The sequence below is a fragment of the Leptinotarsa decemlineata genome, unplaced genomic scaffold, assembly GCF_025532065.1.
Source record: "Leptinotarsa decemlineata unplaced genomic scaffold, Ldec_3_MD MMD2_P_RNA_scaffold_5, whole genome shotgun sequence".
Lineage (NCBI taxonomy): Eukaryota > Metazoa > Arthropoda > Insecta > Coleoptera > Chrysomelidae > Leptinotarsa > Leptinotarsa decemlineata.
This window is the reverse complement of record NW_027412532.1, coordinates 8,744,632-8,768,285: the sequence shown is the minus strand read 5'-3', so window position 1 is coordinate 8,768,285 and position 23,654 is coordinate 8,744,632. Positions and strand designations below refer to the sequence as shown.

General features: G+C 36.6%; 1 protein-coding gene across 1 annotated transcript in view; it reads right to left on the bottom strand.

Moving 5' to 3' along the window:
* Positions 1–12,797, bottom strand: part of Sb (serine proteinase stubble) — a 192,368-nt gene extending 179,571 nt beyond the window's left edge. Inside the window, exons 1-2 of the mRNA XM_074169485.1 lie at positions 12,601–12,797; positions 3,451–3,663 (exon numbers count right to left, since the gene is read on the bottom strand). The gene's annotated coding sequence lies outside the window, so the exon portion shown is untranslated. The remainder of the gene's footprint in view (positions 1–3,450; positions 3,664–12,600) is intronic.
* Positions 12,798–23,654: the final 10,857 nt, after the last annotated feature.

Genomic DNA, 23,654 nt, shown 5'->3' with positions numbered 1-23,654 from the left:
AATACAACATATGAAACATTTGCAAGACATTGACTTTTTGAATGATTTTAATTGTTTCATCATAATCCAAATGAACTATCAACAGTTCATTATCATTTTGGGTTAGTGAAAATCCAACTATGTCAACGTCACTTATCAAATATATTCAAATCGATTAAGTCATTAATGAACTTAAAATTTCCGGAGCTATCTCAATCAAGAAATTTGATATCACGTATTTGGGAACGCTATTATCATAATAGATTGTCACGTTATCTGATACTCCATACACCAACAGATGCTGAATTAACAAGTTTCCAGTTAGATGTTAATTGAAGCAAGTATTATGTAACCGGAGGAAAACCATGTGGGGTGTCCTTACTTCAATACTCCGACGTAGGCGGACGATTATAACTATTATGTCGAATAAGAGAAAGTAAGCGAAAACAATTCCATAACAATGCAGTAGCAGTTAATATCAAAATGATCATGCAACAGGTCATTCATATTGTTTTAACTCACAAAAGTGTAACCAGTTATAATATCACAGATTGAATTTTGAAATACAGTCAACTAGCGTTAATAATATTATTATTGTCACAACAATTCAGGTATATTGTTTGTTTTGTAAGACATCTTCGCATAATGATTGTATTTGGTAACTGTTGAAATTGAAACATTGAATTTTCATCAGATGCTATTCGATTCTTAGACAATATTTAAAAACTATGTATTTAGTAAATTTTTTACTGTGAATCAATATCACTTGAATGATTCAGCTCCTGATGAAACTTAATTCTGTCATCGAGTTGGAACCTATTTAGCAAAGGGCTCATATTGAGTGTTTTCTGCTCCGGATGAAGCGAATACTGTTTCACCAGGTGGGGAAAAACGGATGAATTATCCTGATTCATTCTCCGAACACCGCAGATTCTACCCAGTCCCCTCTGTTGAAATGGTTGTTTTGATTAGAAGAATCGAATGATGCCTTCACTACTCTCCAATTTCTTGGCATTTTCTTTGATGAAAAAACTCACCTGGAACGCTCTCTTGGAAAAAGTTCTGTCTCTATGGATATGTAGAAGGATTTGTGGTAAAACTTGGGGTTTAGGTCCCAAAGAAATCCATTGGATTGTCATACCAATTATCACTTATGGTGGAATTACCTGGTGGACAAAAGCTTTACAGATAAGGGCCCAGACGAAGCTCTCTGGCTTACAGAGTGCCATCAGTGTTGTCATCTATACCACACCGTCAGCGGCCATGGATTTCCTTCTAGATTTAGCTCCTCTCCACATTTTTCTGGACAAAGAGGCTAGATGGACTGCATATAGACTTGTGCACATTGCCAATTGCGCAAATCAATTTAATGAAGAATTTAATGAAGAGTGCAACTGGAAGTCACAGCATTCTGGAAATGACCTCTGACCTCATGCCTCCAACTGTCAGGACTGGACTGGATCCTCTAAGAGAAGGAAATATCAAGGGCAGATAGTTGTTGGTTCACAAATGGATCCAAAACACCTTTCGGTTCTGATGCAGGTGTTTTCAGTCGCAGACTCAGTACAGAGATATCAACCTGCCTAGGAAACTATGCGAAACTAGCGAAAATTTACGCTATTGAATTGTGTGCGGAGAGATTGGGAGAATCCAACCCCATGTACTAGTCAATAAACATATTCTCTATTGACTCCTACTATTGACTCCTACCGAGCAACGTCTAAATTGGTAGGAAATTGCCGAAAACGACTCTCCTCTATAGGAAGACTTAACAGATTCTCTCTGGACTGGATTCCTAGCCATACTGGCCTGGAAGGCAATGAGGCTGCTAACTCCCTTGCAGTAGAGGGTGCTGCAAGCAGCTTCATCGGACCTGAACCTCTCATTGGCATCGCTTTAGGCTTTGCTAAGCAAAGATTGAATATCTGGAAGATTTATGGACTTCTGACAGAATCTTCCGGTATTGGCTCACTTCAAGGCGTTTATTCACCCTTCGAAGCTTGATACCAAACAATTAATGACCTATTATAGGGATGAACTACGATGTCTAACAGTCCTTCCTACAGGTTCTATCATTTGAATCATCATCTGCAGAGACTCGCACTGTCGTAATACAATGTGTGTCGCCTCTGTTTGGAAAATGATGAAACAACAGAGCACATACTTTGTGCCTGCCCCGCTGAGGACTGAATCAGGCAGCGCTGTACTCTCACCATTTGACCTGAAAGTCCACTCACCATACAAACTAGTCGGCTTCGCTAAGAAGCTGAGTTTATTAGGTCGAGTGTGAATAGGTGTGAGCCACAATAAACCCTTGTGGGTTGCGGTGGAGGATCGAATAGACCCACTCACCTAACCTTACTCTCCAATCCCATAATTAAACCAGCTTGCTTTATAATAGCCAGACATAGCATGGCACACGAGTCTTGGATCCAATGACCGCTTACTTCACAGTTGTATAGAGTGTAAACTGTAGAGTCACTGAGTGCCGGCTGGCACTTTGAATGAAGTTTATAGATTATTGAGGTTCTTTTGCCAGAAAATAGCTGTTACAAGATTGACAGTTCAGAGTTTCGAAGTGAAAAATTGCTCAAAGTTAGAATGTTGACCGATTTTGATAGGCTTGCTGATGTTTTAATAAGTACATACACGAATTCCAAATAATCATGACCGATGCCGATTACTCTACCAGATGAAAAAAACCCCTGTTCATTTATTTCATGACTGATTAAAGTTATGTGGGGTACATTATCGAAAATCAAATTTAGAACAGGCGGTTCAACAAACGCAATATATGTCCCGCCCCTTTTAACTTTCTGGGGGTAACAATTAGTGGAAGATCGAAAATATTCTTCGAAACAACTTTCTTGAAAATTAAGGACCGTAGCAATGCCCTTTCGCGCCTCTGATGAGTTTGAAATATCTGCGCCATTCAATTTCGGAGGGTCTGAACTATTTTTTAGAGTCTTAGTGAAATTAATTGATGTTTCAATAAAAAACACTGTTATTATTCATCACAAGAAAAGAGCTGATGTTGGAATTTCGAGTTGAAACAATGTTTGTATGTTAGGTCTACTGGGTGTATAATTCCTCAATTGCTAATTTTTCGTCAAATTGCGAACCACTCCTACTTTCCGAATTAGTGGAATATACTAAATTGAAAGTTAAAAAGTTATTTAAATAACAATTTGAGTTCAGAGAAAATGAAAGACCCAATGATATGTGTATAATGAGATGGGAAACTTTCTGCCAGTTATTCTGATGAAGATGCACTTAGGTCAAAATATATGTTTTATTACTTCGGTAGAGCTCAACAATCCATAAAATCAACAAATTGAAGAACAAAGTGGAACTCAAACATGAGTTTTCGTTCAAATAGTTATCATATCAACGAACATGTCAGTATCAATATGAAGAATGTCTATGCGTTTTAACAATTTTTTTATCAAAATGTAATTTCATTCAACATACCTGTCAGTAATTTCACTACGATCCCTCTATCAGTCATTTCCTGACTATTGTCTACTTCAGAATTTCTCCTTCAAATATTCAGGAACACTTCAACTTCCACCTCATACTGAACGTTTCTGACTTTTTTGAAAATTACGACTCACAGGTACTTTTCGTTGTTGGCACTGAAAAGGTCTACTGTATATATCTTCATTCTTTTCACAACCGAAAATCCTGCAAAATAAAAGTAAATATTAATGGTGGATCGTTTAAGAAATGAGATGAATGTACAAATTTCGCGAGCTGCGTGTATTTCATTAGCGATTTTTTGTAAACTTTTATATGTTGGTACACTCCTCTGGAACATATGTTCACAGTTCCAGCTGTTTAGGGTGTATAGTTTGTCTAATATTATAAAATTTATATAAAATTACAATAACATAAAATATAAGCAACAATTGAAAATCATTAACAAGAAATGAAAATTAAAAATTGAAAGATTACAAGCCAAGTTACTTCACGACGTTTCGATTGTTAGTATCCACAATCATCTTCGAATGATGACTGGACTTATTTCTCCGAGATCTGACTATTTAGAGGTCATTCAAGTACTTTCACCTATCCCCTCTTCTCTCTCCACTTCATTGGTTTTAGCAGGAGCTGACCGTTTGGCAAGTGTTGGTCATGGTCTTCTTGATTTCCATACGTTGCGTATCTCTACGCTTGCTTGGCTATATGCGTTTCCTAAACCAGTGTGAATGATTCCAGCTTGAGACCACTTTATGTTATCTGGTCTCAAGATGAAATCATTCACAAGGAGGATCACTGGTTGGGTAGAAAATTCAAATAAGTCTCATATATGTTGTCCAACAACGCATCTAGTCAATCAGGCGTAAATATACGCAACATATGGGAACCTCTAATCAAGTGGAACACGACCAACCACCACTCAACGGTCAGCTTCCGCTAAAACAGATGAAGCGGTGAGAGGGAAGAGCTATTATACGCACCAAATGGAATTACTGTATGAATCCAAGAAGAAATAAAGGAACTGGATCAAATGTTTGTACAAATTCTAATTTGAAAAATCAACCTTTGAAATACAGATGTGTGAAGGGAAGGTCGATTCTATTTCATCTCTATTTAGAACTCCTAGAATGAAAAACATGCTTGAATTTCCATCACAGTTTCGAACGGTTTTCGAAACTTATTTCAGTAACTTCCCACACCATTCAGACTCAAGTTTTTTTTATTTAGACTTGCATGGCAAGTCTATAATTTCATTTTCATCATTAATGAAATTACAGCCTCCTCAATATATGCTCCGAATATTGCAAATCATTATCGAAAAACATCATTTTGATAATTGAGTTATTAAATATTCCGAAATGACTTCTTTCGGCTTCAGATCAAGGGCCTACTTTTTAAAATGATTAAACTTCATTATTTCCTTGATGATATGTAATGCCCCTCTCTCAGAATCAGACTGTTTAATATCCAGTTGTCTTTTTGGAAAACTGCAGACTCGAGATTTATATTCATAAAAAATATAATTCCATTATATCTGGGTCGAATATTATTTTTAATCAGATGAAAAACCATATCGAAATTCCCAAAGCAGCATCTCTATCCACTTGAAGTATTTTCCAAGTTTGATATACCGGATCTGGCTGAACATTTATAAAATTGATATGTGTGTTCTGTCACCAAATTAGTGTCATGTATTCCAGATAGATTTGGGAATTTTTGGAAGACTTGTTCATCAACATTACGTCGTTATTTCATAAGGAAAATGAGTTATTCGTGAGAAAAAGCTTTTTGTCTTTCTGTCTAAATATCATATTAGACAATGGAAGTCCGAATCGATGAAATTCATACACACTTTGTTTCAATTAAATCCAGAGATAGGAAGTGCCTAATGGAAGATCATATAGTATAACATTCGAGCTAGTGTGGTCAACAACCTTGAGAAAGAAGTTTGTCAAAAATAACTCGAACAAGGGATGACCATTTCTCGCGAGTGTAATACTATAGTTTTTCTAAGACTTATATCAGGAATATTTCTAAATGAGATTCCCAAATGAGAGTAATATCAATTATTCTTATAACGATTCGTATCTCACACAATGTTTGAGGGTTGTTGTTCGACTCACTGTACATCGTCCCGAGGATTTGTCCTCCGAGGTCATCGTCCCCCTGTCGTTTCCAGAAAGGTGGACGGGTCACTAGGAAACACCTCCTTTATATCGGCAGTTGTAGGCTGAGACTCGCCGAACACACACTCTCTTATTGACGGTAACTCCGGACACTCGCATAAGATATGCCTGACTTTCATCTTCCTGTTAACACATCCTGCATAGAGGTGTGTCCACTAGCCCCATAATATGGAGGTGTTTCCTCAGTTGACAGTGGCTAGTCAAAAATCCTACTGTTAAGCGTAGGTTTTTCTTGTCATCGCCAGATATTTCTTCGACACCAGCTTCTCAGGATCATACAGGGTTATCCCGGCAGGACTACATCGTTTGATTTCATCCCATCTCTTTATGGATTGAGCATGGATGTGACGTTTGACTTGGTCCGCAATTGTCGAAGTCCTCAGGCCGTAGGTGTCACTGGATCCTAAAATTCTTAGTCTAGCCACTTCCTTGGCTGCAGAGTCGGCAATGCGATTACCTTTACTTCTGTCGTGCCCTTTACCCCCCTCAGGATAATGTTATTATCTACCAAGGCTTTGGCTAAATCTTAGTCGCACTAGTAGTACTAACCTTGAGGTGACAGGTTGTCTTTTCCAGGCTAATAGGGCTTGTCTGCTATCAGTGCAGATTGTAATGGTTTTGCCCGAAATTCTTTTCCTGGCAATCGAGATATCAGTTAGTTATGTTTGAAACACGCTGGTTTTTTTCCCATTCCTCACTTAATCCTTAGTGATCTGAAGTGAACTCCACATCCTGAGCCTTCTTTGCTTTTTGAGCCGTCTTTATATATATGTGTATTGTATTTGTAGCATCTTACTCTGTGTTCTGTTTCATTTGTATTTTGTAGGGTTTAAACACAGTTCTGTATCTAATTGAATGTCTTCGGTTTGAAGTTTCAATTTATGAATCATTGGGTATTTCTGAAGTATGCTTATTTCAAATGACAAATGCTTTCCTCGTCCCTACTCAACAACTCGAAACAATAAATTGTTTATTACCTCGTTGAGTGAACGATTTACCGAAAAGTTATTCATCGTTTTGAAGAGTGCGTGCTTTGGTCAGAACGCAATTATTGACAGGGAATTCAACTACTCCTAATAAGTTTCACCTTTCAAGCCTGCTCAAACAGAATGAGAGTTTTGATAGTAATTGGGAGAAAATTATTCGAAATTACAGGTTCTCAGGATGATTTCTCGGATGGGTATACCTCTTAAATTAGGTTTTTAATAATCACGATTTTCGTATGTTCGCTCGAAAACATGGAATTAAAAACTGGAAGTGCATATTGAATGTATGCAATTTGGATGCGAAGTGTAATTTCAGAGAACGGTCCTGGCAGACGAAGCCACCGGTGAAAAAAGAACAATCAAAATGTTGATTTATGGGTCTGCAACGGAATAAGTTGCAAAACACTGAAATGAGCCTCTTAGATTTCTTTTTTGTTGTTGTTTTTCACAAGAAAAGGTGTGTCAGATCAATTTTGGCACATATTTCTCTGATCACAGATGAATGATAATATCTATAATAACCGGTCAAGGACCCAGAATTTCAATAAATGAAGACAACAAAGAATTGACTCAAGGGAACACAAAAACCGAAATATTTGAAGATGATTGAAAAAATTGGTTCATCTCAAATTTTGAATGGTCGGTCGGTAGCCGAGCGGTTCGATGTGGGTGCTTTGTTCACTCAGTCAATCGGCCTATGTGTGAGTCGATGGTTCAAGCCCCAGGCTGAACGCTCGATTTTCACTTGCTACCGTCCAACCCGTGTTAGGAATCACACATTGAAGGGTAAGACCTCGTTAGTCCTTAGCTCGCACAAATTTCTCAACTTCTGAGATTTGTCGTTCGTATAGGGGCGACAGCTGATTAATGGAAAAACAGACTTTTTTTTAAACGAAGTAACTTTCAGGCACAAACTGGAATAAGAAAATACCCTTTCGAATCGGGTATTTTCATATGATCATTAGATTACACGAATGAATAATACTCTCTGATCAAATACTTTTGTATAAACACTGAATTATACAATAAATACCTTTTTCTTCCAGTTTGTATCTCAAACATTCGTTATGGCATTGAATCAGATATCATTCACAGGATTCCTACATAATATAGTGAATGAAAGAGTTGGAATGTTACTTACATAGATTCAATGCTGTGGTTGTACTGTATTGAGGACGAAATCCAGACTGAACTTCAGCATGAGATTATTCATACTAATATATCTCGAGACCTGTTCTTCAATTATCATTTCAAACGCTTTCGAGAGAGTTGAAAGAATACTGATTGGTCTTATATCAGACAATTCTGCAGGATTTTTACATTTAGCTAATGGTCTGACATTAGCGTGTTTCCACAGAGAGAAGAATATATTGGATTCGATGGCAAAGTTAAAAATATGTGTATTAAGCTTCAATAAATGAGGTACTATCAAGTTTAGCATGCATGCGAATAGAGGTTCTATCAGACCCTACAGCATTGCTTTTGATTATATTGGTGCATTTCAAGACAGTTTCTGAACACACAGTACAAAATTTGAAATCAGGATCTTGTAAAGGTATTGTGTATTTATCACAGTGTAGAAAAAATCTCATCAGAGAGCAAGTACCTGGGACTCGATTAATTTCAACGCGGATCCACTATATGTACGAAACTTCCATCTAGGAGATAGATTGTAAACTATTTACAGCTTCATCTCGTGAACAAAGGCTCAAGCGGGGGCTTGGAAGTATGGTTTCACCATACCTACATACCGAGTGAAGACGGATAGTCAACCACCTTGCTCCCTTCATGATCATCCTAGATCAAGCTGATACGTTACTGTGAAAAAGTGTCACAAAACAAATGAAAATTCTATTTTTTCTGTTTCGAGTCTGATGAACTTTTGCTTATTCATTCGAGGAAGTGAGTCTATACGGGCGGAGAGAAGTCAAGTGATTTTGTTAATGTCAACATTCCCAGAACAGAAAAGAGTACCGTTCAAGTGTAATGAACTAATGGATAGAAACAATATACCTACGTCAATTTTATTTCGAGTAGGATTTGCTGTTTCATGGTAGAAATATATCTCAGTGTGATGATCAATATTTTTTTTATTATTGCAATTTATATTTTCAGCGATGAAGGACCTTTTTATTGAATGTGGTTCACTAGCTGAGACCTTGGTAGAATCAAAATTCTTTTGGTGGTCAAACTTGTTGGCATGCTAGCGCGCATCTTTCGGGATGATGCAATGGAATGTGGTATTCAGTATTGCATGTCAATCGTTTAACAAAATCTATGTTGATCAAACTTCGAGAACTTTGAGCTCCAGAAAAAATATCAGTGTGGTCCAAACAGAACTGGCAGGTATCTCAATCGCCACAAAAGAAATAACCAAGAAAAAAAATTCTGGTATGAACATAACAATCTGCACTGACAGCAGACAAGCCCTATTAGCTTTGAACAGACAAGGTGTTACCTCAGGGCTAGTACTAGAGTGCCACTACGGTAGATAATAACATTATCCTGAGATGGGTTGGAGAGCACGACAGGAATGAAGGTAATCGCATTGCCGGCTCTTTAGCCAAGGAAGCGGCAGGACTGAGAATTTTAGGACCCAGTGGCACCTACGGCCAATTACGGAACCAGCCAAATGTTACACCCATGCTCAATCCCTAAAGAGATTGGATGGAATCGAAGGATGCAATCTTGCCAGGATCACCCTGGGCGACCCTTGGAAGCTGGCGCCGAAAAAATATCTTGCGAAATATCTGATTGGCCACTTTCAACTAAGGAAACACCTCCATAATATGGGGCTAGTGGATACACCTCTATGCAGGATGTGTGAACAAGAAGATGAAACTGTCAGGCATGTCCTATGCGAATGTTCAGAGTTATCGTCAATAAGAGAGTGTGTGTTAGGCGAGCCTTGGCCTACACCTGCCGATATAGAGGAGATGTCTCCCAGTGACCTATCCACCTTCCTGGAAAGGACAGGATGGACGATGACCAAAGAGGACCACTCCTCGGGAGGATGTACAATGGGTCACATGTGGCCTATGTGCTGTTGGCTTACACTCACCCCCCCTACTCTACAGACACAGATACAGAAACTCTCACAAAAGGGATTGTAGACTCCATCCAAAAAGATTCGTGGTAGCGGAGCATGTCAACAGGTTTGACCACCATATGAATTTTGAACCCACTAAGGTCTTAGCTACTGACCCACATTCAACAAGAAGGTTCATTCTTGATATGGCCTTCATGCCTGAAAATATTATTTACATTAATAAAAAAACAGATATTATTCATCACAATCAGATATATTCCATACCTATTTACGTTGGATAAAAATCCATATAACAATGTTATAATGAATCTATCAAATTTTGAATCAATATGATGATGTACTTCATAAATTTATTTCGAATCTTCTTATCCCAACTTGAGTGTGATAATTCTACCCACAGGTTGAAATTTCCAGAGAATTCTTTACAATTTTCTTCAATATAATAACAGGTATCAAGCTCGTTAAATTCTAATGGCTATAAAGACTCCCAATTACATATCTATATGGAAGTGGTTAGTTCTCATACAGTACAAATCTTTCAGGCAACTAAGAACACACATATTGAAGTTGGTAACAACTATTATCATTATTACCACTGCCATGTTGAATATCTGCCAGTCCTAACCAATGGAGACGACTAATGGAATTTCCAGGTGTGGATAAGATCATCTTTTAATAATTTCGAACTGTAACGTATGTAATCAAATAATGGACATCGTTTCCCAATTTCTGTAAATGTATTGTACCAATGGTCAGCCAACACTATTTCCAATAAAAAAAGAAACCCAAACAATGACAGATGCGTGATCATTTGCACATTTGCATCTGTTGAGTAAAATAAACAAGCCCTCTTACGCTGGCCAATCATATTCATCTGCAATCGGCTGGCGGAATTCATTGTGGTCGATAACTTTTTAACGTCTGTGGTGTCTACATATACGATATATTAACTGCTAATTTGTATGCCTACACTCCACCCGAGAAAAATTTTTCTACACCCAGTTTATTATCAAATAATCAAAATCAGTTATTCCTCAGTGCGACTCTATGCCAGCAGCCTTGTCTGGGAGATCACCTGTGCTATGCATGATAAAGTTTTGTAGCACTCTGTTACTTGGTTGGACAGAGTATAGTCAGTAACTGATAATGACCTTGAATAAGATTAACTCAAACTAACAATGACTATGATTGAACTGAAATTATCTGATGCTGCTAACTCAGATAGCGAAACACTCGTAAGAAGACATTATTTTTGTTCGGGCATGTGAAAAGTGTTTTCAATAGATTGCAAACCAGAAATCATATCTTCAATCTTATACCTTGAATTGAATTCATTTATTAAATTAGGATCATGAATATATTTTAACAGTTCGCTCTTCAATGATAGAGTGGATTTAGTTGAATCAGGTAAATCATTGAATCGGACAAAACCTTTGAAAAATAAACTGCTTATACTATTTTTTGTATTTGTTCTATTTATATGAATGTGACTGTTGTGCCTAGTAGAATGGTGATGAATGTCATTACTGAAAGTTATTAATGATAGCAAGTAAGGTGGGGTCTTTTTATTTAATGTTTTATAAATGAAAACCATGGGACAATAGAATAATCTTTTGGATACTTAGAGACATTGTAGAGCAGATAGCATGGTAGAAATTGGTGTATACCTATTACATTTTGAAATTATTCTCATTTTCCGATTTTGTAGTTTTTGTATTTGTTGCACTTTGTTCAAATTAAAAGATAATAAAATAGATGCACAGTAGTCAAAATAGGGGTGGATTATTGATTTATATATCATAATTTGTGTATTTGTTGATAAGTTATTACTTGAGAGATAATATAATTTTTTTGCAATCTTTTTTTCAATATACTTGTGGTCGGCAATGATCAGCAATTATCAAAGTGAAGTCCCAAATACTTCACTGATATTACTATTTCCATACGTTCATCTTCAATTTTTATATTTATGTTGTTTGTATTTATTGGATTATATTTCAACTTAGTAGTGATTATCATTGCTTCAGTTTTTTAACGTTAAGTTTCATTTTATTGGTTTTCTACTTTCTCTAAAACCTTTTTCATTCGGCCAACAGGTTCTTCTAAATTCACTCCAGTACTTATGGACATTTCATTTATATATTGAGAAGAATTCAAATCGTTCTTTGTATGAATTTTTTTTTCATAGTCATTGAATATTGATCATAATTCCTCAAAAATGTAACTATGAAAAATATCATGATAAGTAGAAGAGAATAAAAATCAATCTGAAGTGAATATTTTTTGAAGGTTGTAAAAAAACGTTTAAATATGGATTCGCATTTGACAACATCGAAAATATAAAAAAAAATCATTTCTGATTTTCCACTTCTGCATTATTACATGAGAAATGAAAATGGTGATATTGAAAAATATATAATGGAGGAAACTATCCACAATTGTTTTCATATCATTTCGTCATATTCTCATTCATGTCATAATGAACCCGTTATTTTTTGAAGTATTTTTCACTAAAACAAATAATTTTCGTGCACGAAATATAATGCATATTTTTTTATTTAATTTTTTTATATTTACAAAATGAAACGAAAAAATAACATTTCAAAATCGGTACATTAACAAAACAGAAGTTATCGTCACAACTAAATTATTGAATTTTGTGACTATATTACTAATTATAGGAATTTATTTCATCAGTGTCTGAAGTAATAGTTTTTGGAAAACAGCCCGTTTGGCTTTATTCTTGTGAGACGAAAATTTTCAATGAATGCCAATGAAAACTTTCTAAAAAAAAAGATAATCCACCCGATATTGTTTTCAAGAGTCTCGAAGAATATCATCATTATTATCCTCCATGCCATCGATAGAAAAATCTTGAAAACTCCAAAAATTTTAATAATCATCACATATCGTTACTCACCTTCAAGCGCACATTGTCCGAATCCACACTGCACCGACACTACACCAAAAAATTAAAAAAAAAAACACTTCACGTCTGCGAAACGACCAAGAGGAAGACGATCTGAACGGACGACGTCGAAGAGGAAGAACAAGCGACGATCGCAGCAGGCCAAGCACTCTAGAGAGTGCGACAATCGGCTACCGACTGGCAAAAGAGCCGCTTATGATGAGGATGGCACACATCTTGTGGTAGACAAGTGGGTCACTGGAAACTCTCTCCCAGACACCCTCGGTGCAGTATGCCTTTTCTTCTTCCTCTTCTTCCTTTCTTCACTGGCGTGATAGCGACGCGGCAGGTTGAAGGTTAGGGAAGCAGAAGCCCTCTTGATCTTTGGTCAAGAAACTTCGGGGGAGTTGAAATGCATACAGTGTGTTTCTAGTTGTCATTTTTAAGATCCAAGTAATGATTTTCTGTAAATTTCCGATGTGTTTGAAATATATTTTAATCCATCAGTTCAAATATATAGAACATTGAACTATTTATATTGGGTATGTCAAAGCTATGTTTTGGGTTTGCTGGCCACAGTTTGTATGTTTTCGTGTCTAACTACGGGGAACATTATCGAATATAAGATTGCCAAACTTCATTAAAGTTACTTTCCTCTTGTTTCTATTGAAATCTAAGCCGTATTTTTTTATTTCTATCGCCTCCCTGTATAGTTTGAGTTTTGTGAAGCAATATACTCTTCAAATTTGTTAACCTATGCGTACCACTAATGGAACATGCTTTCAGAGAAAAATTCCCTCGTTGAACTCAGATCTAATATCGAAAAAAATATAGGGAGGGGATGGAAAATCAGAAACACAAAGACAATTTCAACCGGAAGGACGAGGGCATTAACATGAATGAAGTCTGGCAACCTATGCCAAACGGTTACACGTTAAAATAAAAACGAAAGTCACACCCACCACCGATAGAAAGAACACAAACCTTGAACAATATTATAGCTCCATATGGAATCCTTGTCAAGAAAAAAAAAATATATATATACTGTAGGTTTTTGGCTAAAATGAATAATCTGAAAGTGTCGAGTTTGTACATTCTATGCAGTTCTTGCTCAGCAATTGAACTGGAAATATTGTGCTTCAACATGGAACGCCATCACTTACCATTGGCTGAGATGAATAGAGCTGTAAGGCTTCTTCAAGGTGGCATGCGACAAAATGATGTAGCTCTTCGTTTGGGGGTCTCCCAAAGTGTTACCAGTCGATTGTGGCGGCTTTTCCGTGAAACTTGCAGTCCAGCCGAACAACATCCAGGGCGAGGACGCGCTACAACTGCAGTTCAAAACCGATTTTTGGTCTTAACCGCAAGAAGACAACCGACAATTACAGCACCTGAGTTGGTTAACGTGTTGCAGCAGACGCACCAGGTAACCATTGGTCGTGATACTGTCAGAAATCGACTGCATGAAGCAAATCTTCACAACAGAAGGCCACTTAGATGTCCACCTTTGTCGAGAGGCAATCGCGGTAGAAGATTAGAGTGGTGTCAAGTACATCAAAACGGATGCAAATGATTGGGCACAGTTTTGTTTACAGACGAATCCAGATTTGGATTTCATCCAGATTCTCGTCGAGTAAGACTGTGGAGACGACCTGGAAATAATGAACGTTTGAGACACGTCCAGGAAGTCCACACATACAGAGGTGGTACAGTAATGCTATGGGGCGGAATCATGATCGGCGGCAGAACCGATCTCGTTTTTCCAAATCGCTTTCTCACAGCTCAACAGTACCTCGACACCATTCTTCTACCTATCGTCCATCCGTTTGCTGGTGCTGTTGGTGAAAACTTCTACCTAATGCACGATAATGCTCGTCCACATGTCGCGCGTCTAGTGACTGACTGGCTCACCAACAAAGGAGTTGATGTATTGCCATGGCCAGCACAATCACCGGGCCTGAATCCCATCGAGCATGTGTGGGACATGCTTCAACGAAGAATTACTCCGCATATGGGGAACATTCACACAATGTTTCAATTGAGAGAGCTTTTAATCGCTGAATGGGCAAATGTACCTCAACAAGACATTGACAATCTCATTTTGTCGATGCACGATAGATGTAGTAATAAACCAGCGTGGAGGCCATACTTTGTACTGATTCCAATTTTTTTTGTATTATGATTTTTTTTCGGGGTGCCAAAGAAGAGCCATATTAGTTTTTAGTTTTGCTTATATGCGCACTCAGTATTTTTGACCATTCAATAAGTCACAATCGTAACTTATTGTAACTTGTAAGTTACAATCGTTTAATAATCACCCGTCAACTTTTTTTTCCCTAAAGCGATCTAAAAAAAATCATTGCTATTTTTAAAAATATCCCTAGACTTTTCCGATGTATATATATATATATATATATATATATATATATATATATATATATATATATATATATATATATTGTAGTGAAGCTGTATAGAAAAAGTTTCTGAAATTTTTTGACTCAAAAAGGCATGGTTCTTACCCCATAAGAGAGCATAGCTATGATTTACTCTTGGAAGAGTTCAGCTTTACATCACATAAAAATACCGCCAAATTAACGTCATATAGTAATTCATTTGCTTGAAATTTTTGTTCTACTACGATTTGTAATTTGTAACTCTTCCTGACTGACTCGATAGGGTATAATTTTTCTTCTATCCTTCTTCATTGATGTGATAATTAATGGTATTCTGTTTCTCTCTTGTTACTTTAATAATAAAAATAATAATAATGGTCTTCATTGGGTGGAAATACAATATAACATCCAAAAGGCGAAGTTCAAAACTGCAGTGTAGAACACTACAGGTTTGTTTCACCACTTAACTTTTGGAATTCTAAAACATATTTGTGATTGAGAAGAAAATCCTCTCCTGAGGATGCTAACTTTGTTGGCGAAACGCGCGTCGAGTGCAAAAATATCAGTTTGGTGTTAAAACAATTGATCTCGAAAAAATGTATTCTACTTTTACACCAAAGGTTCCAATCTCATCGCTATTCATCAAAAGTTGATGAGGTGTGTACAGTTTTCTTGTTCTGAACAGTGTTCCAAGCTTTTGAAAAGCCGCCTTTGCAATTCCAGCGACATGATTGTGCCAAGACATATTGGTGTCCATTTTAGTCCCCAACAAACTTATCGAAGCATGAAATAGAATTGTCTGTTTTGACATTATTATATCCGGTTCAGAGACATTTATCTTTTTGGAGAAAACCGATGCCTAGGTTTTTGTGGCATTGAATGGAACTTGGTTACTTTCACCCCAATTCGAAATCACTTCTAGATCCTAATTAAGATATGCAACATCCTGCTGCCGGTGAAGATGTGCAAATCAAATAAGGAGACAAGTGTGCTGTCGTCAGCAAAAAAATATATTGGACTCTTGTTTTTTTTTTCAATAATATACAATACAATGATATACAATAAAAATATTCAATATACAATGTATAATATACAATATATAGTACACAACATACAGTATACAATATACAATATACAAAATAAATATACAATAAAATCAGGATTGAAGGAAATATGGATCCCTGGGGAACACCAGCGTTAATGATGCAAGAATTTGGGTGATATTCATCGACGACCACTTGCAGGGAACGTTTTTTTAGGAAGTTGGAAAGCCATACACAAAATTGATCCGATCAGCCATAGCATCGAAGTTTGGCCAAAAAACCCTCAGGCCACACACGGTCAAAGGCCTTAGAAATATCAAGCGCCACAGATCTTGACTCTATATGTTTCTCGATTGGGTAATTCCAAATATGGGTAACATACAGATTTTAAACAGACAGATACAATAGAAAGTTCCCTTTTGAAAGTCATATTGATGATCGCTCAAGATGTTGAAGCCTCATGATGCTACTTATAGCAAAGCGACTTTTTGAGTACGACGACGAGCACTTTATCAGGACCATACGCATTCTTGATATTGAGCTGTTTCGAAAGTAAGGCCTCATGGTATATTTCAAGTGTGGTTTTTGAAATGAGTGACCGAAATGATCTGATTTGAGCTCTTCCTTTTCGAAATAATATTTCTAATTTTGAAGAAGCCACATTCAATACTCCAACAACGAAAAATTATACCATGACTCATTTTTATCTAAAAGGAATATTTATATGTTATACGTATTTATTCAAAACTTTTATAAATCAATTTATTATCATAACGTAGAGGAAGAAAACACAAAAACGCTATTTTCATTGGAAAATGGTCGTGATAATATTATTTTTTCGGTGTCTAATATCGAATAATAATATCACGCTCTGGTAATTCCCGTTGAACTAAAATTGATAAAAATTTCATAAACTTTTGGGTCATAAAATTATTCTCTCACATATCATTATTTTTTCTGAATAACTTGCTGACCATAAAAACGATATTCTCCCATTGTGTTGATTGACTATATATCTCGCCAAACGATATATCAAAGCATTATAATTTACGACATACTAGCTATCATAAAAGGTTGTTTTCGTCGGCATACCACACTAAAAGGTGAAAGTTTTTCAAATTATCTAAATGTTTTTGATTGATTATTATCGTGATATCCCAATAAAAAACAACATGTAATATGACACCTGCACACATCATCTCTGAAGCTGATCTGTGATTCTTCCACAGTGATTCTCAGTGAAAGGATAACTCTCATACAAAATGAGGAATTGGGAATGTTAAATACTTGATTTGAATAATATAATGCTTGGTTCTGAAACTGAAGATTATTCATTATGAGGAGACTACCAGAAATATTTGACTTCCGAATCTTTCAAAGTGATTGGAACAAGTGAGTGTTGGTTTGAAGAAGTAAAAGTTTCACATGCACAATAAAACAATAAAAATTAAAGTGACAGTTTTTAAAAACCATATTATTATAATTATATATGAATATTTTGACATTCCGTTAATGGATCTGTGAGACATATATATATAACTAATTTTTACCAATAAATATTCTTTATTTTTCGGGTCTTGGCGTGGTCTTCTTTACAATCTCCGAACGGTTCAACTGCAATTCTGATTCATCCACAATGGAAGATGATGGCAGCTTGTTGCAGTTTGTTCAACATCAAGTAAACATAAAATGTTTTATCAGTTGAGCTATGAGATGTTCTCTATTCAGTCAAAATTTTCACGTCATCCACTTCAATACGTTTACAAGGCAATACTGCTCGTATGAATCAGCTCAGTAGAGAAGCAAAGAATATTTCAAATCATTCAACACTTTTTGTAATGCTCAAGTAATTTGAGAAAAGGTCTCAGTCAGTTAGGAGCCGTCCAATAATCACGTGATGTTTTTTTAGCATTAACTAACCCCCCTCCCCCTAGGTGATACGTGGTGAGGGTCAAGAAGAACCCCTCCACCACACCCAAAATCACGTGTATTTTTCAGTATCTACGATTAATCGTGAATTTTTTTCTTTCTCACACTCTGTAAATAGGTCTTTTTAGAAATCCTCCAGATTAGACATTGTTTTAATGTATGCGCCATGTATCTGGCGCCGAAATAACAGAATATAAACTGGCGACTGGCAACTATCCCCTGGTCAACAGACAGTTGAAGCCCAACCTTAGAAATGAGGTTTCGATACAATTCGATGTTCAAGCCTGTCATTATATATACTTCAGGCGCTTGAGGACAAACCACCAGTTCAAGTCTATCCATTCTGGAAAGATAACAAAATAAGATCTTGCTGGCAAATGCTCTATGGTTCGTGCGGAATGAAGTCATCCGCAGAGATTTGAAGCTGTTGACTATACAACAGTCCATTCAGTTGAGAAATTAGTTTCAAGTCAGCGGAAACTCATGAAAACGTACTAGTCAGAAAAGCTGTCGATTACACTATAGAAGACCCCACTCGATTCAGACAGCTCCGTCGCTCAGTTGAGTGAAGGCTCCACGAAGTCCTTGAAAGGGAACAGTTTGTTCATCAAATACCGCAGGCAGAAAGGAATGCACAGGGCCAGGGCGGCATAGAGATCACAGACCTTTTTATCGTAACTAAATACCTTCAGTTCTGAAACACTCATCCTGCTGACGAACCTCGATTGGAAGATTAAGGGAATATTTTCCAACCTGATTGAAAGGAAAATGGCTAAACTGCCGAGCCGGGCGTTCCTCGTGGTCCGCGGCGTACAAGGACTTCGTTCGTTATGGCAACGTCCCTTTTTGGTTTAGAAATCGCGCGTTTCACAAAAAAAAATATACGTGATATCTTACTACACCCCCCCTCTCTCCTTGTGATATTTCGTGATTTTTGCTCAACCCCCTATCCCCTTTTCAAGCCTCACGTTGATAATGGATTGCCCCTTTTACTGGAAAATCATAGTTGAACAGTTACCATCTCAATATGATCAACTACATATGGTGGAGCATGTATATTAGGGTTAAGTGGGAGAACATTTTCATAGTAAAACTATCGTTTGTCTGCAGAAAATGAACTTCGCCCTTTATTCTCAGAAATGCTTATATTTTTTGCATACAATGTTAAAATCTATATGTATATTATTTGAAAATAATAAAGACCTTTATTATTATTATTATTATATTGACCAGTTCTGTATGGAAACTAAAGGGTTGAGGAACTCATAGTTCCTCAAAAGTTACTGTATTCAGGTATCATGTAACTACTTGCCAAACGAAAGTTTACGATAAGGAATTCATTACAAGCGTTTAATATGACAGATGGAAATAACTCATATTTTCGGAAGTTGTCATATCTCTATTTCCGAAATGAATTGATAACACTCAAGAATTGCTTTGAAACTAAGAAGAAACTAAGAAAATAAAGGAACCACAAGAGGAGTCAAAACCTTTGAATCAATCAAAGAAGTTTAGGATATCTGCAAACCTACTCCCAGGTAAATAACTTCAGAATTTTGCGTTTGAACTTCCAGTCGATTACAACACAGATATGTCCAAGTAGAAAATATCATTTCACGCTGATAGGTTGTAGGTCGAATGGATCGTGAAGTATAACTTTCCGTCAGGACTATGAGTTTCATTTTCCATAACCTATTCAACTGATATCAAGTTTTCAACGTCGTAATTTTTATTTTTGTTGCTTTCAGAGAGTTTACAGAGCCCCAAGCCCAAAAACGGAGTATAGACTAATGAGGCAGTGAACTTACTTGTTTGTTTTCTTTGTTTTTATAACTCAGCATCCAGATCAAAAGATCCCAATGTGTATCTGCCTTCTGCTTTAGTTTTCGTAGACTTTTTTGGAATAGTTCTCTATAGCATCAATTAATCAGTAAATTATATCAATATTTCTTCTCTTTGCTCGTAAGTTGTATCTGTTGAGTAACTGTATACAACCATGTCAAAATCCACCACGAAAAAGCTCATCTATGTGTCTTTCAATCTATGTGACGTACTTCGTAAACTGCTATCATTTGCTATCATATCTGGGAAAGGCACCACCCACACTAGAATTCACAATGCCAAAAATTGCTTTTCGACAACGTCTAGTCAAGCGAATTTTGAAACAGCTCAATATCTACAAGTAGTCTGTTCTTGATGAAGTGTCCGTAATCGTACTTAAAAAGTGCGCAAATGAACTAGCACCAGTAATTTGCAGACAGGAATATTTCCTTCTGGTTGGAAGATAGCTCACGTTCAGCCTATTCCCAAAAAGGGCAAGAAAATTCTTCCAAATAACTATAGACCCGTCGCTTTGCTATCAGTGACATCAAAAATCATGGAGAAAGCCGTAAACCAGCATATCCTCAAATATTTGAAAGGTTTTAACATTTGAGCGATCATCAATATGGGTGTCGGTAACAAAGATCAACAGGCGACTTTCTATCGTATGTCAGCCATATTTGAAATGACGCAATCGAGAAACATGAGGAGTCGAGAGCTATTGCGCTTGATATTTCTAAGGCCTTTGACCGTATGTGGCATGAGGATTTGCTGGCCAAACTTCGATGCTATGGCTTGTTAGAAAATTTTTGTGTGTGGCTCTTCAGCTTCCTGAAAAAACTTTCCCTCTCGAATACTTTTATCATCAACGCTGGCATTCTCTAGCGATCCATATTGTCCCCAACCCTTTTTTAATTGTATATCAATGACTTTCTGGAAAAACCCATGAATCTAATATATTGCTTTTCTGACGACAGCACACTTGTCTCGTCATTCCATTTGGCTTCCAGAACATTGGATGCACATCTTCACCGGCAGCAGGAGGTTGCATATCTTGAAGAGGATCTAGAAGAAATTTCGAATTGGGGTGAAAGTAGCCAGGTTCAATCCAAAGCCATAAAAACCCAGGCATCGGCTTCCTCCAAAAATATAAATGTCTCCGAACTGGATATAATAATGTTAGGTCAGACAATTCCATTTTCTGCTTCGATGAGTTTATTGAGGCTCAATGATGTCGCTGGAATTGCAAAGGCTGCTTGGAACACACCGAACCAGAAAACTCTCTTTCGATGCAACTTTCGATGCTTTATGAAGCTCAGATCAGACCTTCTTTGGAGTAATGTTCTCATTTATGGAGCTCCACCCCTAAGCATAACCTGAAGCTGCTGAATTCCATTCAGGAAAGAGCCATCCACCTGATTGGAGATGCGAACATCACTTGCAACGTTGATAGTCTGAAACATCGAAGGAAGGTTGGGGGATTTGTCTCTCTTCTATAAACACTTTCAAATGACTTGGCACATTTGATTCCACCAAGATTTGTACTCATCAGAAACACGCGACAAACTGTGGCTGCTCATCGTTTTGAAGTACACCTCGAACTTCACTGTTCAAGAACTCTTTTATTTGAAGAACTGCGTTTGTGTGGAATAAACTTCCTGAGAACAGTGCCTGAAAAGTAGTTATTCACATTGGATTTGAATCACTACTTTTCAGGCACCGCTTTTCAGGCACCGCTTCAGAGGTCTATTCATCCTGATGGTTCACCGATGACTAGTGATTTCTAGTTCGTAAGCGGTATTCAGGTTGTCTCTATACTTTTGGAGGGTTATTAGCAGCCAATTTTCATTCTGTCATTTCTCTCAGATATATACGAGTGATTTTTTGAAAATATGATCTGATTTATATCCAGAATTATTTTGAAAATAATTGTCATTTCACTTTTGTTTTCAAAATCATCCTGTATAAACGCCGCTGTCAAGAATAAACAGTGAAGTCGTACAGCAAATGCATATTACGTTTGACATAAATACCTTCGATCATAGCAAAGTTGTCATTGAAAAAAAACTGTTGAAGGCTTCAGCTCTCTGCAGTTCAGAACTTTACACTCGAAAGTACCTCATAAAATATTCGCAAGTTACCTAGAATCACCCTGTACAATGAACGCACAAGTCGCATGATTGTACCATGTTTCCGAATTGTAAAATCCCAACCGCAAAATCCACGAAAATTTATTTAAATGAAATATACAAACACAAACGGAATCTCAGGGGAGAGTCCTTCCCTGGTCAAAATACCATGTCACGGTCATCATTCATTCATCTTATCTATAATCCGATAGAATGAAGATCTAATTACAAACGCGAGTAATAAATCTCCAGAACTTCATGAAGAAGATGAACGAAGACATTGCATTCGTTGCATTAATTTGTATTTTCAATTTCCAGCCTACAAATTATCGAGCAGTGAAATAAAAGTAGGCAATCCCCTTGTAAGTGGCACAACGAATTCATCATAAAAAATTACTACAATGGTGATTAACGTTATACAGGGTGATGCATTATCGGATGCATCATGTCGAACTGGTAGTGGAAACGGCGTATTTTATAAAATTTTTAGTGGTGATGGAGATGAATATATTTGTATTTTAGATGATATTATATAACACATTATTATTGCAAAAATCCTGTGTCACATTCTAATTGAAATGTTAGTTGAAATTTCTCCCATCTAGAATTTGACAAGGTGGGCGATTCTTCAAGAAAGATGACCAGTTATTGATCAGAAATGAGTTAAAATCAAATAAAACTTTTTCATTGCTGTAACCGTAATATGATATCACACAAAAGATGAACAAAATGATTTCATTATACAGTAATTTTTTTTCTCTTTTTCTTTTTTTTATGGTATCTGCTGCCCTTACGGCGCAGTAGATCATATAAAATATTTTAATTGAAAGGGCATATTTTCAGGTGGGAGTACTGAGCAAATTCATTTCAAACATTATTTATGGTTTATAATATAGAGTTTCATTACCCTCAGTCTGAGGATGGATGCACCTAAGTAACTAAAGTACTTGTGTTGCGCTTTCCATCCACCACTCTGGGAATTCAATGATATGTTATCAACTATCCTATATCTATATCTGAATACATTGATGAATATCGGAAATGATGAAGATTTTACTGAACATCGTTCCTGTTTAGCCGACGAAATTAAGAAGTTCGGTATTGAACAAAATAAATGTTCTGATTGATTTTTTGAATTCATTGAGATTGGACCCAGCAAAATTCATACCTTTGCAAATAATAAATGTTGTGTTCAAGGAGACCAGTATTGCCAGATAATTTTTCATACTCAGTAGTGATTTTTATGATAGGAAAACAGTAGATTGAAACAAAAAAAATTAAAAAAATATATTTCATAGATACATACTATATACCCACTAGATAATATCCAATATTTACAGGCATTTAATAATTATTTCAGGAAATGAACTGAGTCATCAATACATTTCAACTCAAAATCAGTAGAACAGTAGCTCAAAAACCAAATCGGATGATTCACTTCAGTTGCAGTAGACCAAGCAACACAGAACACGGCGCTCCTCTCGTGCGGTTTCTTCTTCATCTACAACGCTCGTAATATTCCGCAGTCTAGTTCGATTTTCTTGCTCAAACAATTTTTACTGACACTATGATGGATATTGCTGCCTCATAACCTCATTTGTTTTCATGCGAACATCCTTAATTTATCTGAAAGTGGGGCATTCCCAAGGGCTCGTCGACTAAATTAGTCGATTTATGAATTCTGGTATGGTTGGACTGTTCTGAACTCTCCACTCAGTTTCTCAAAAATTTGGACTTTGGAGGCGTAG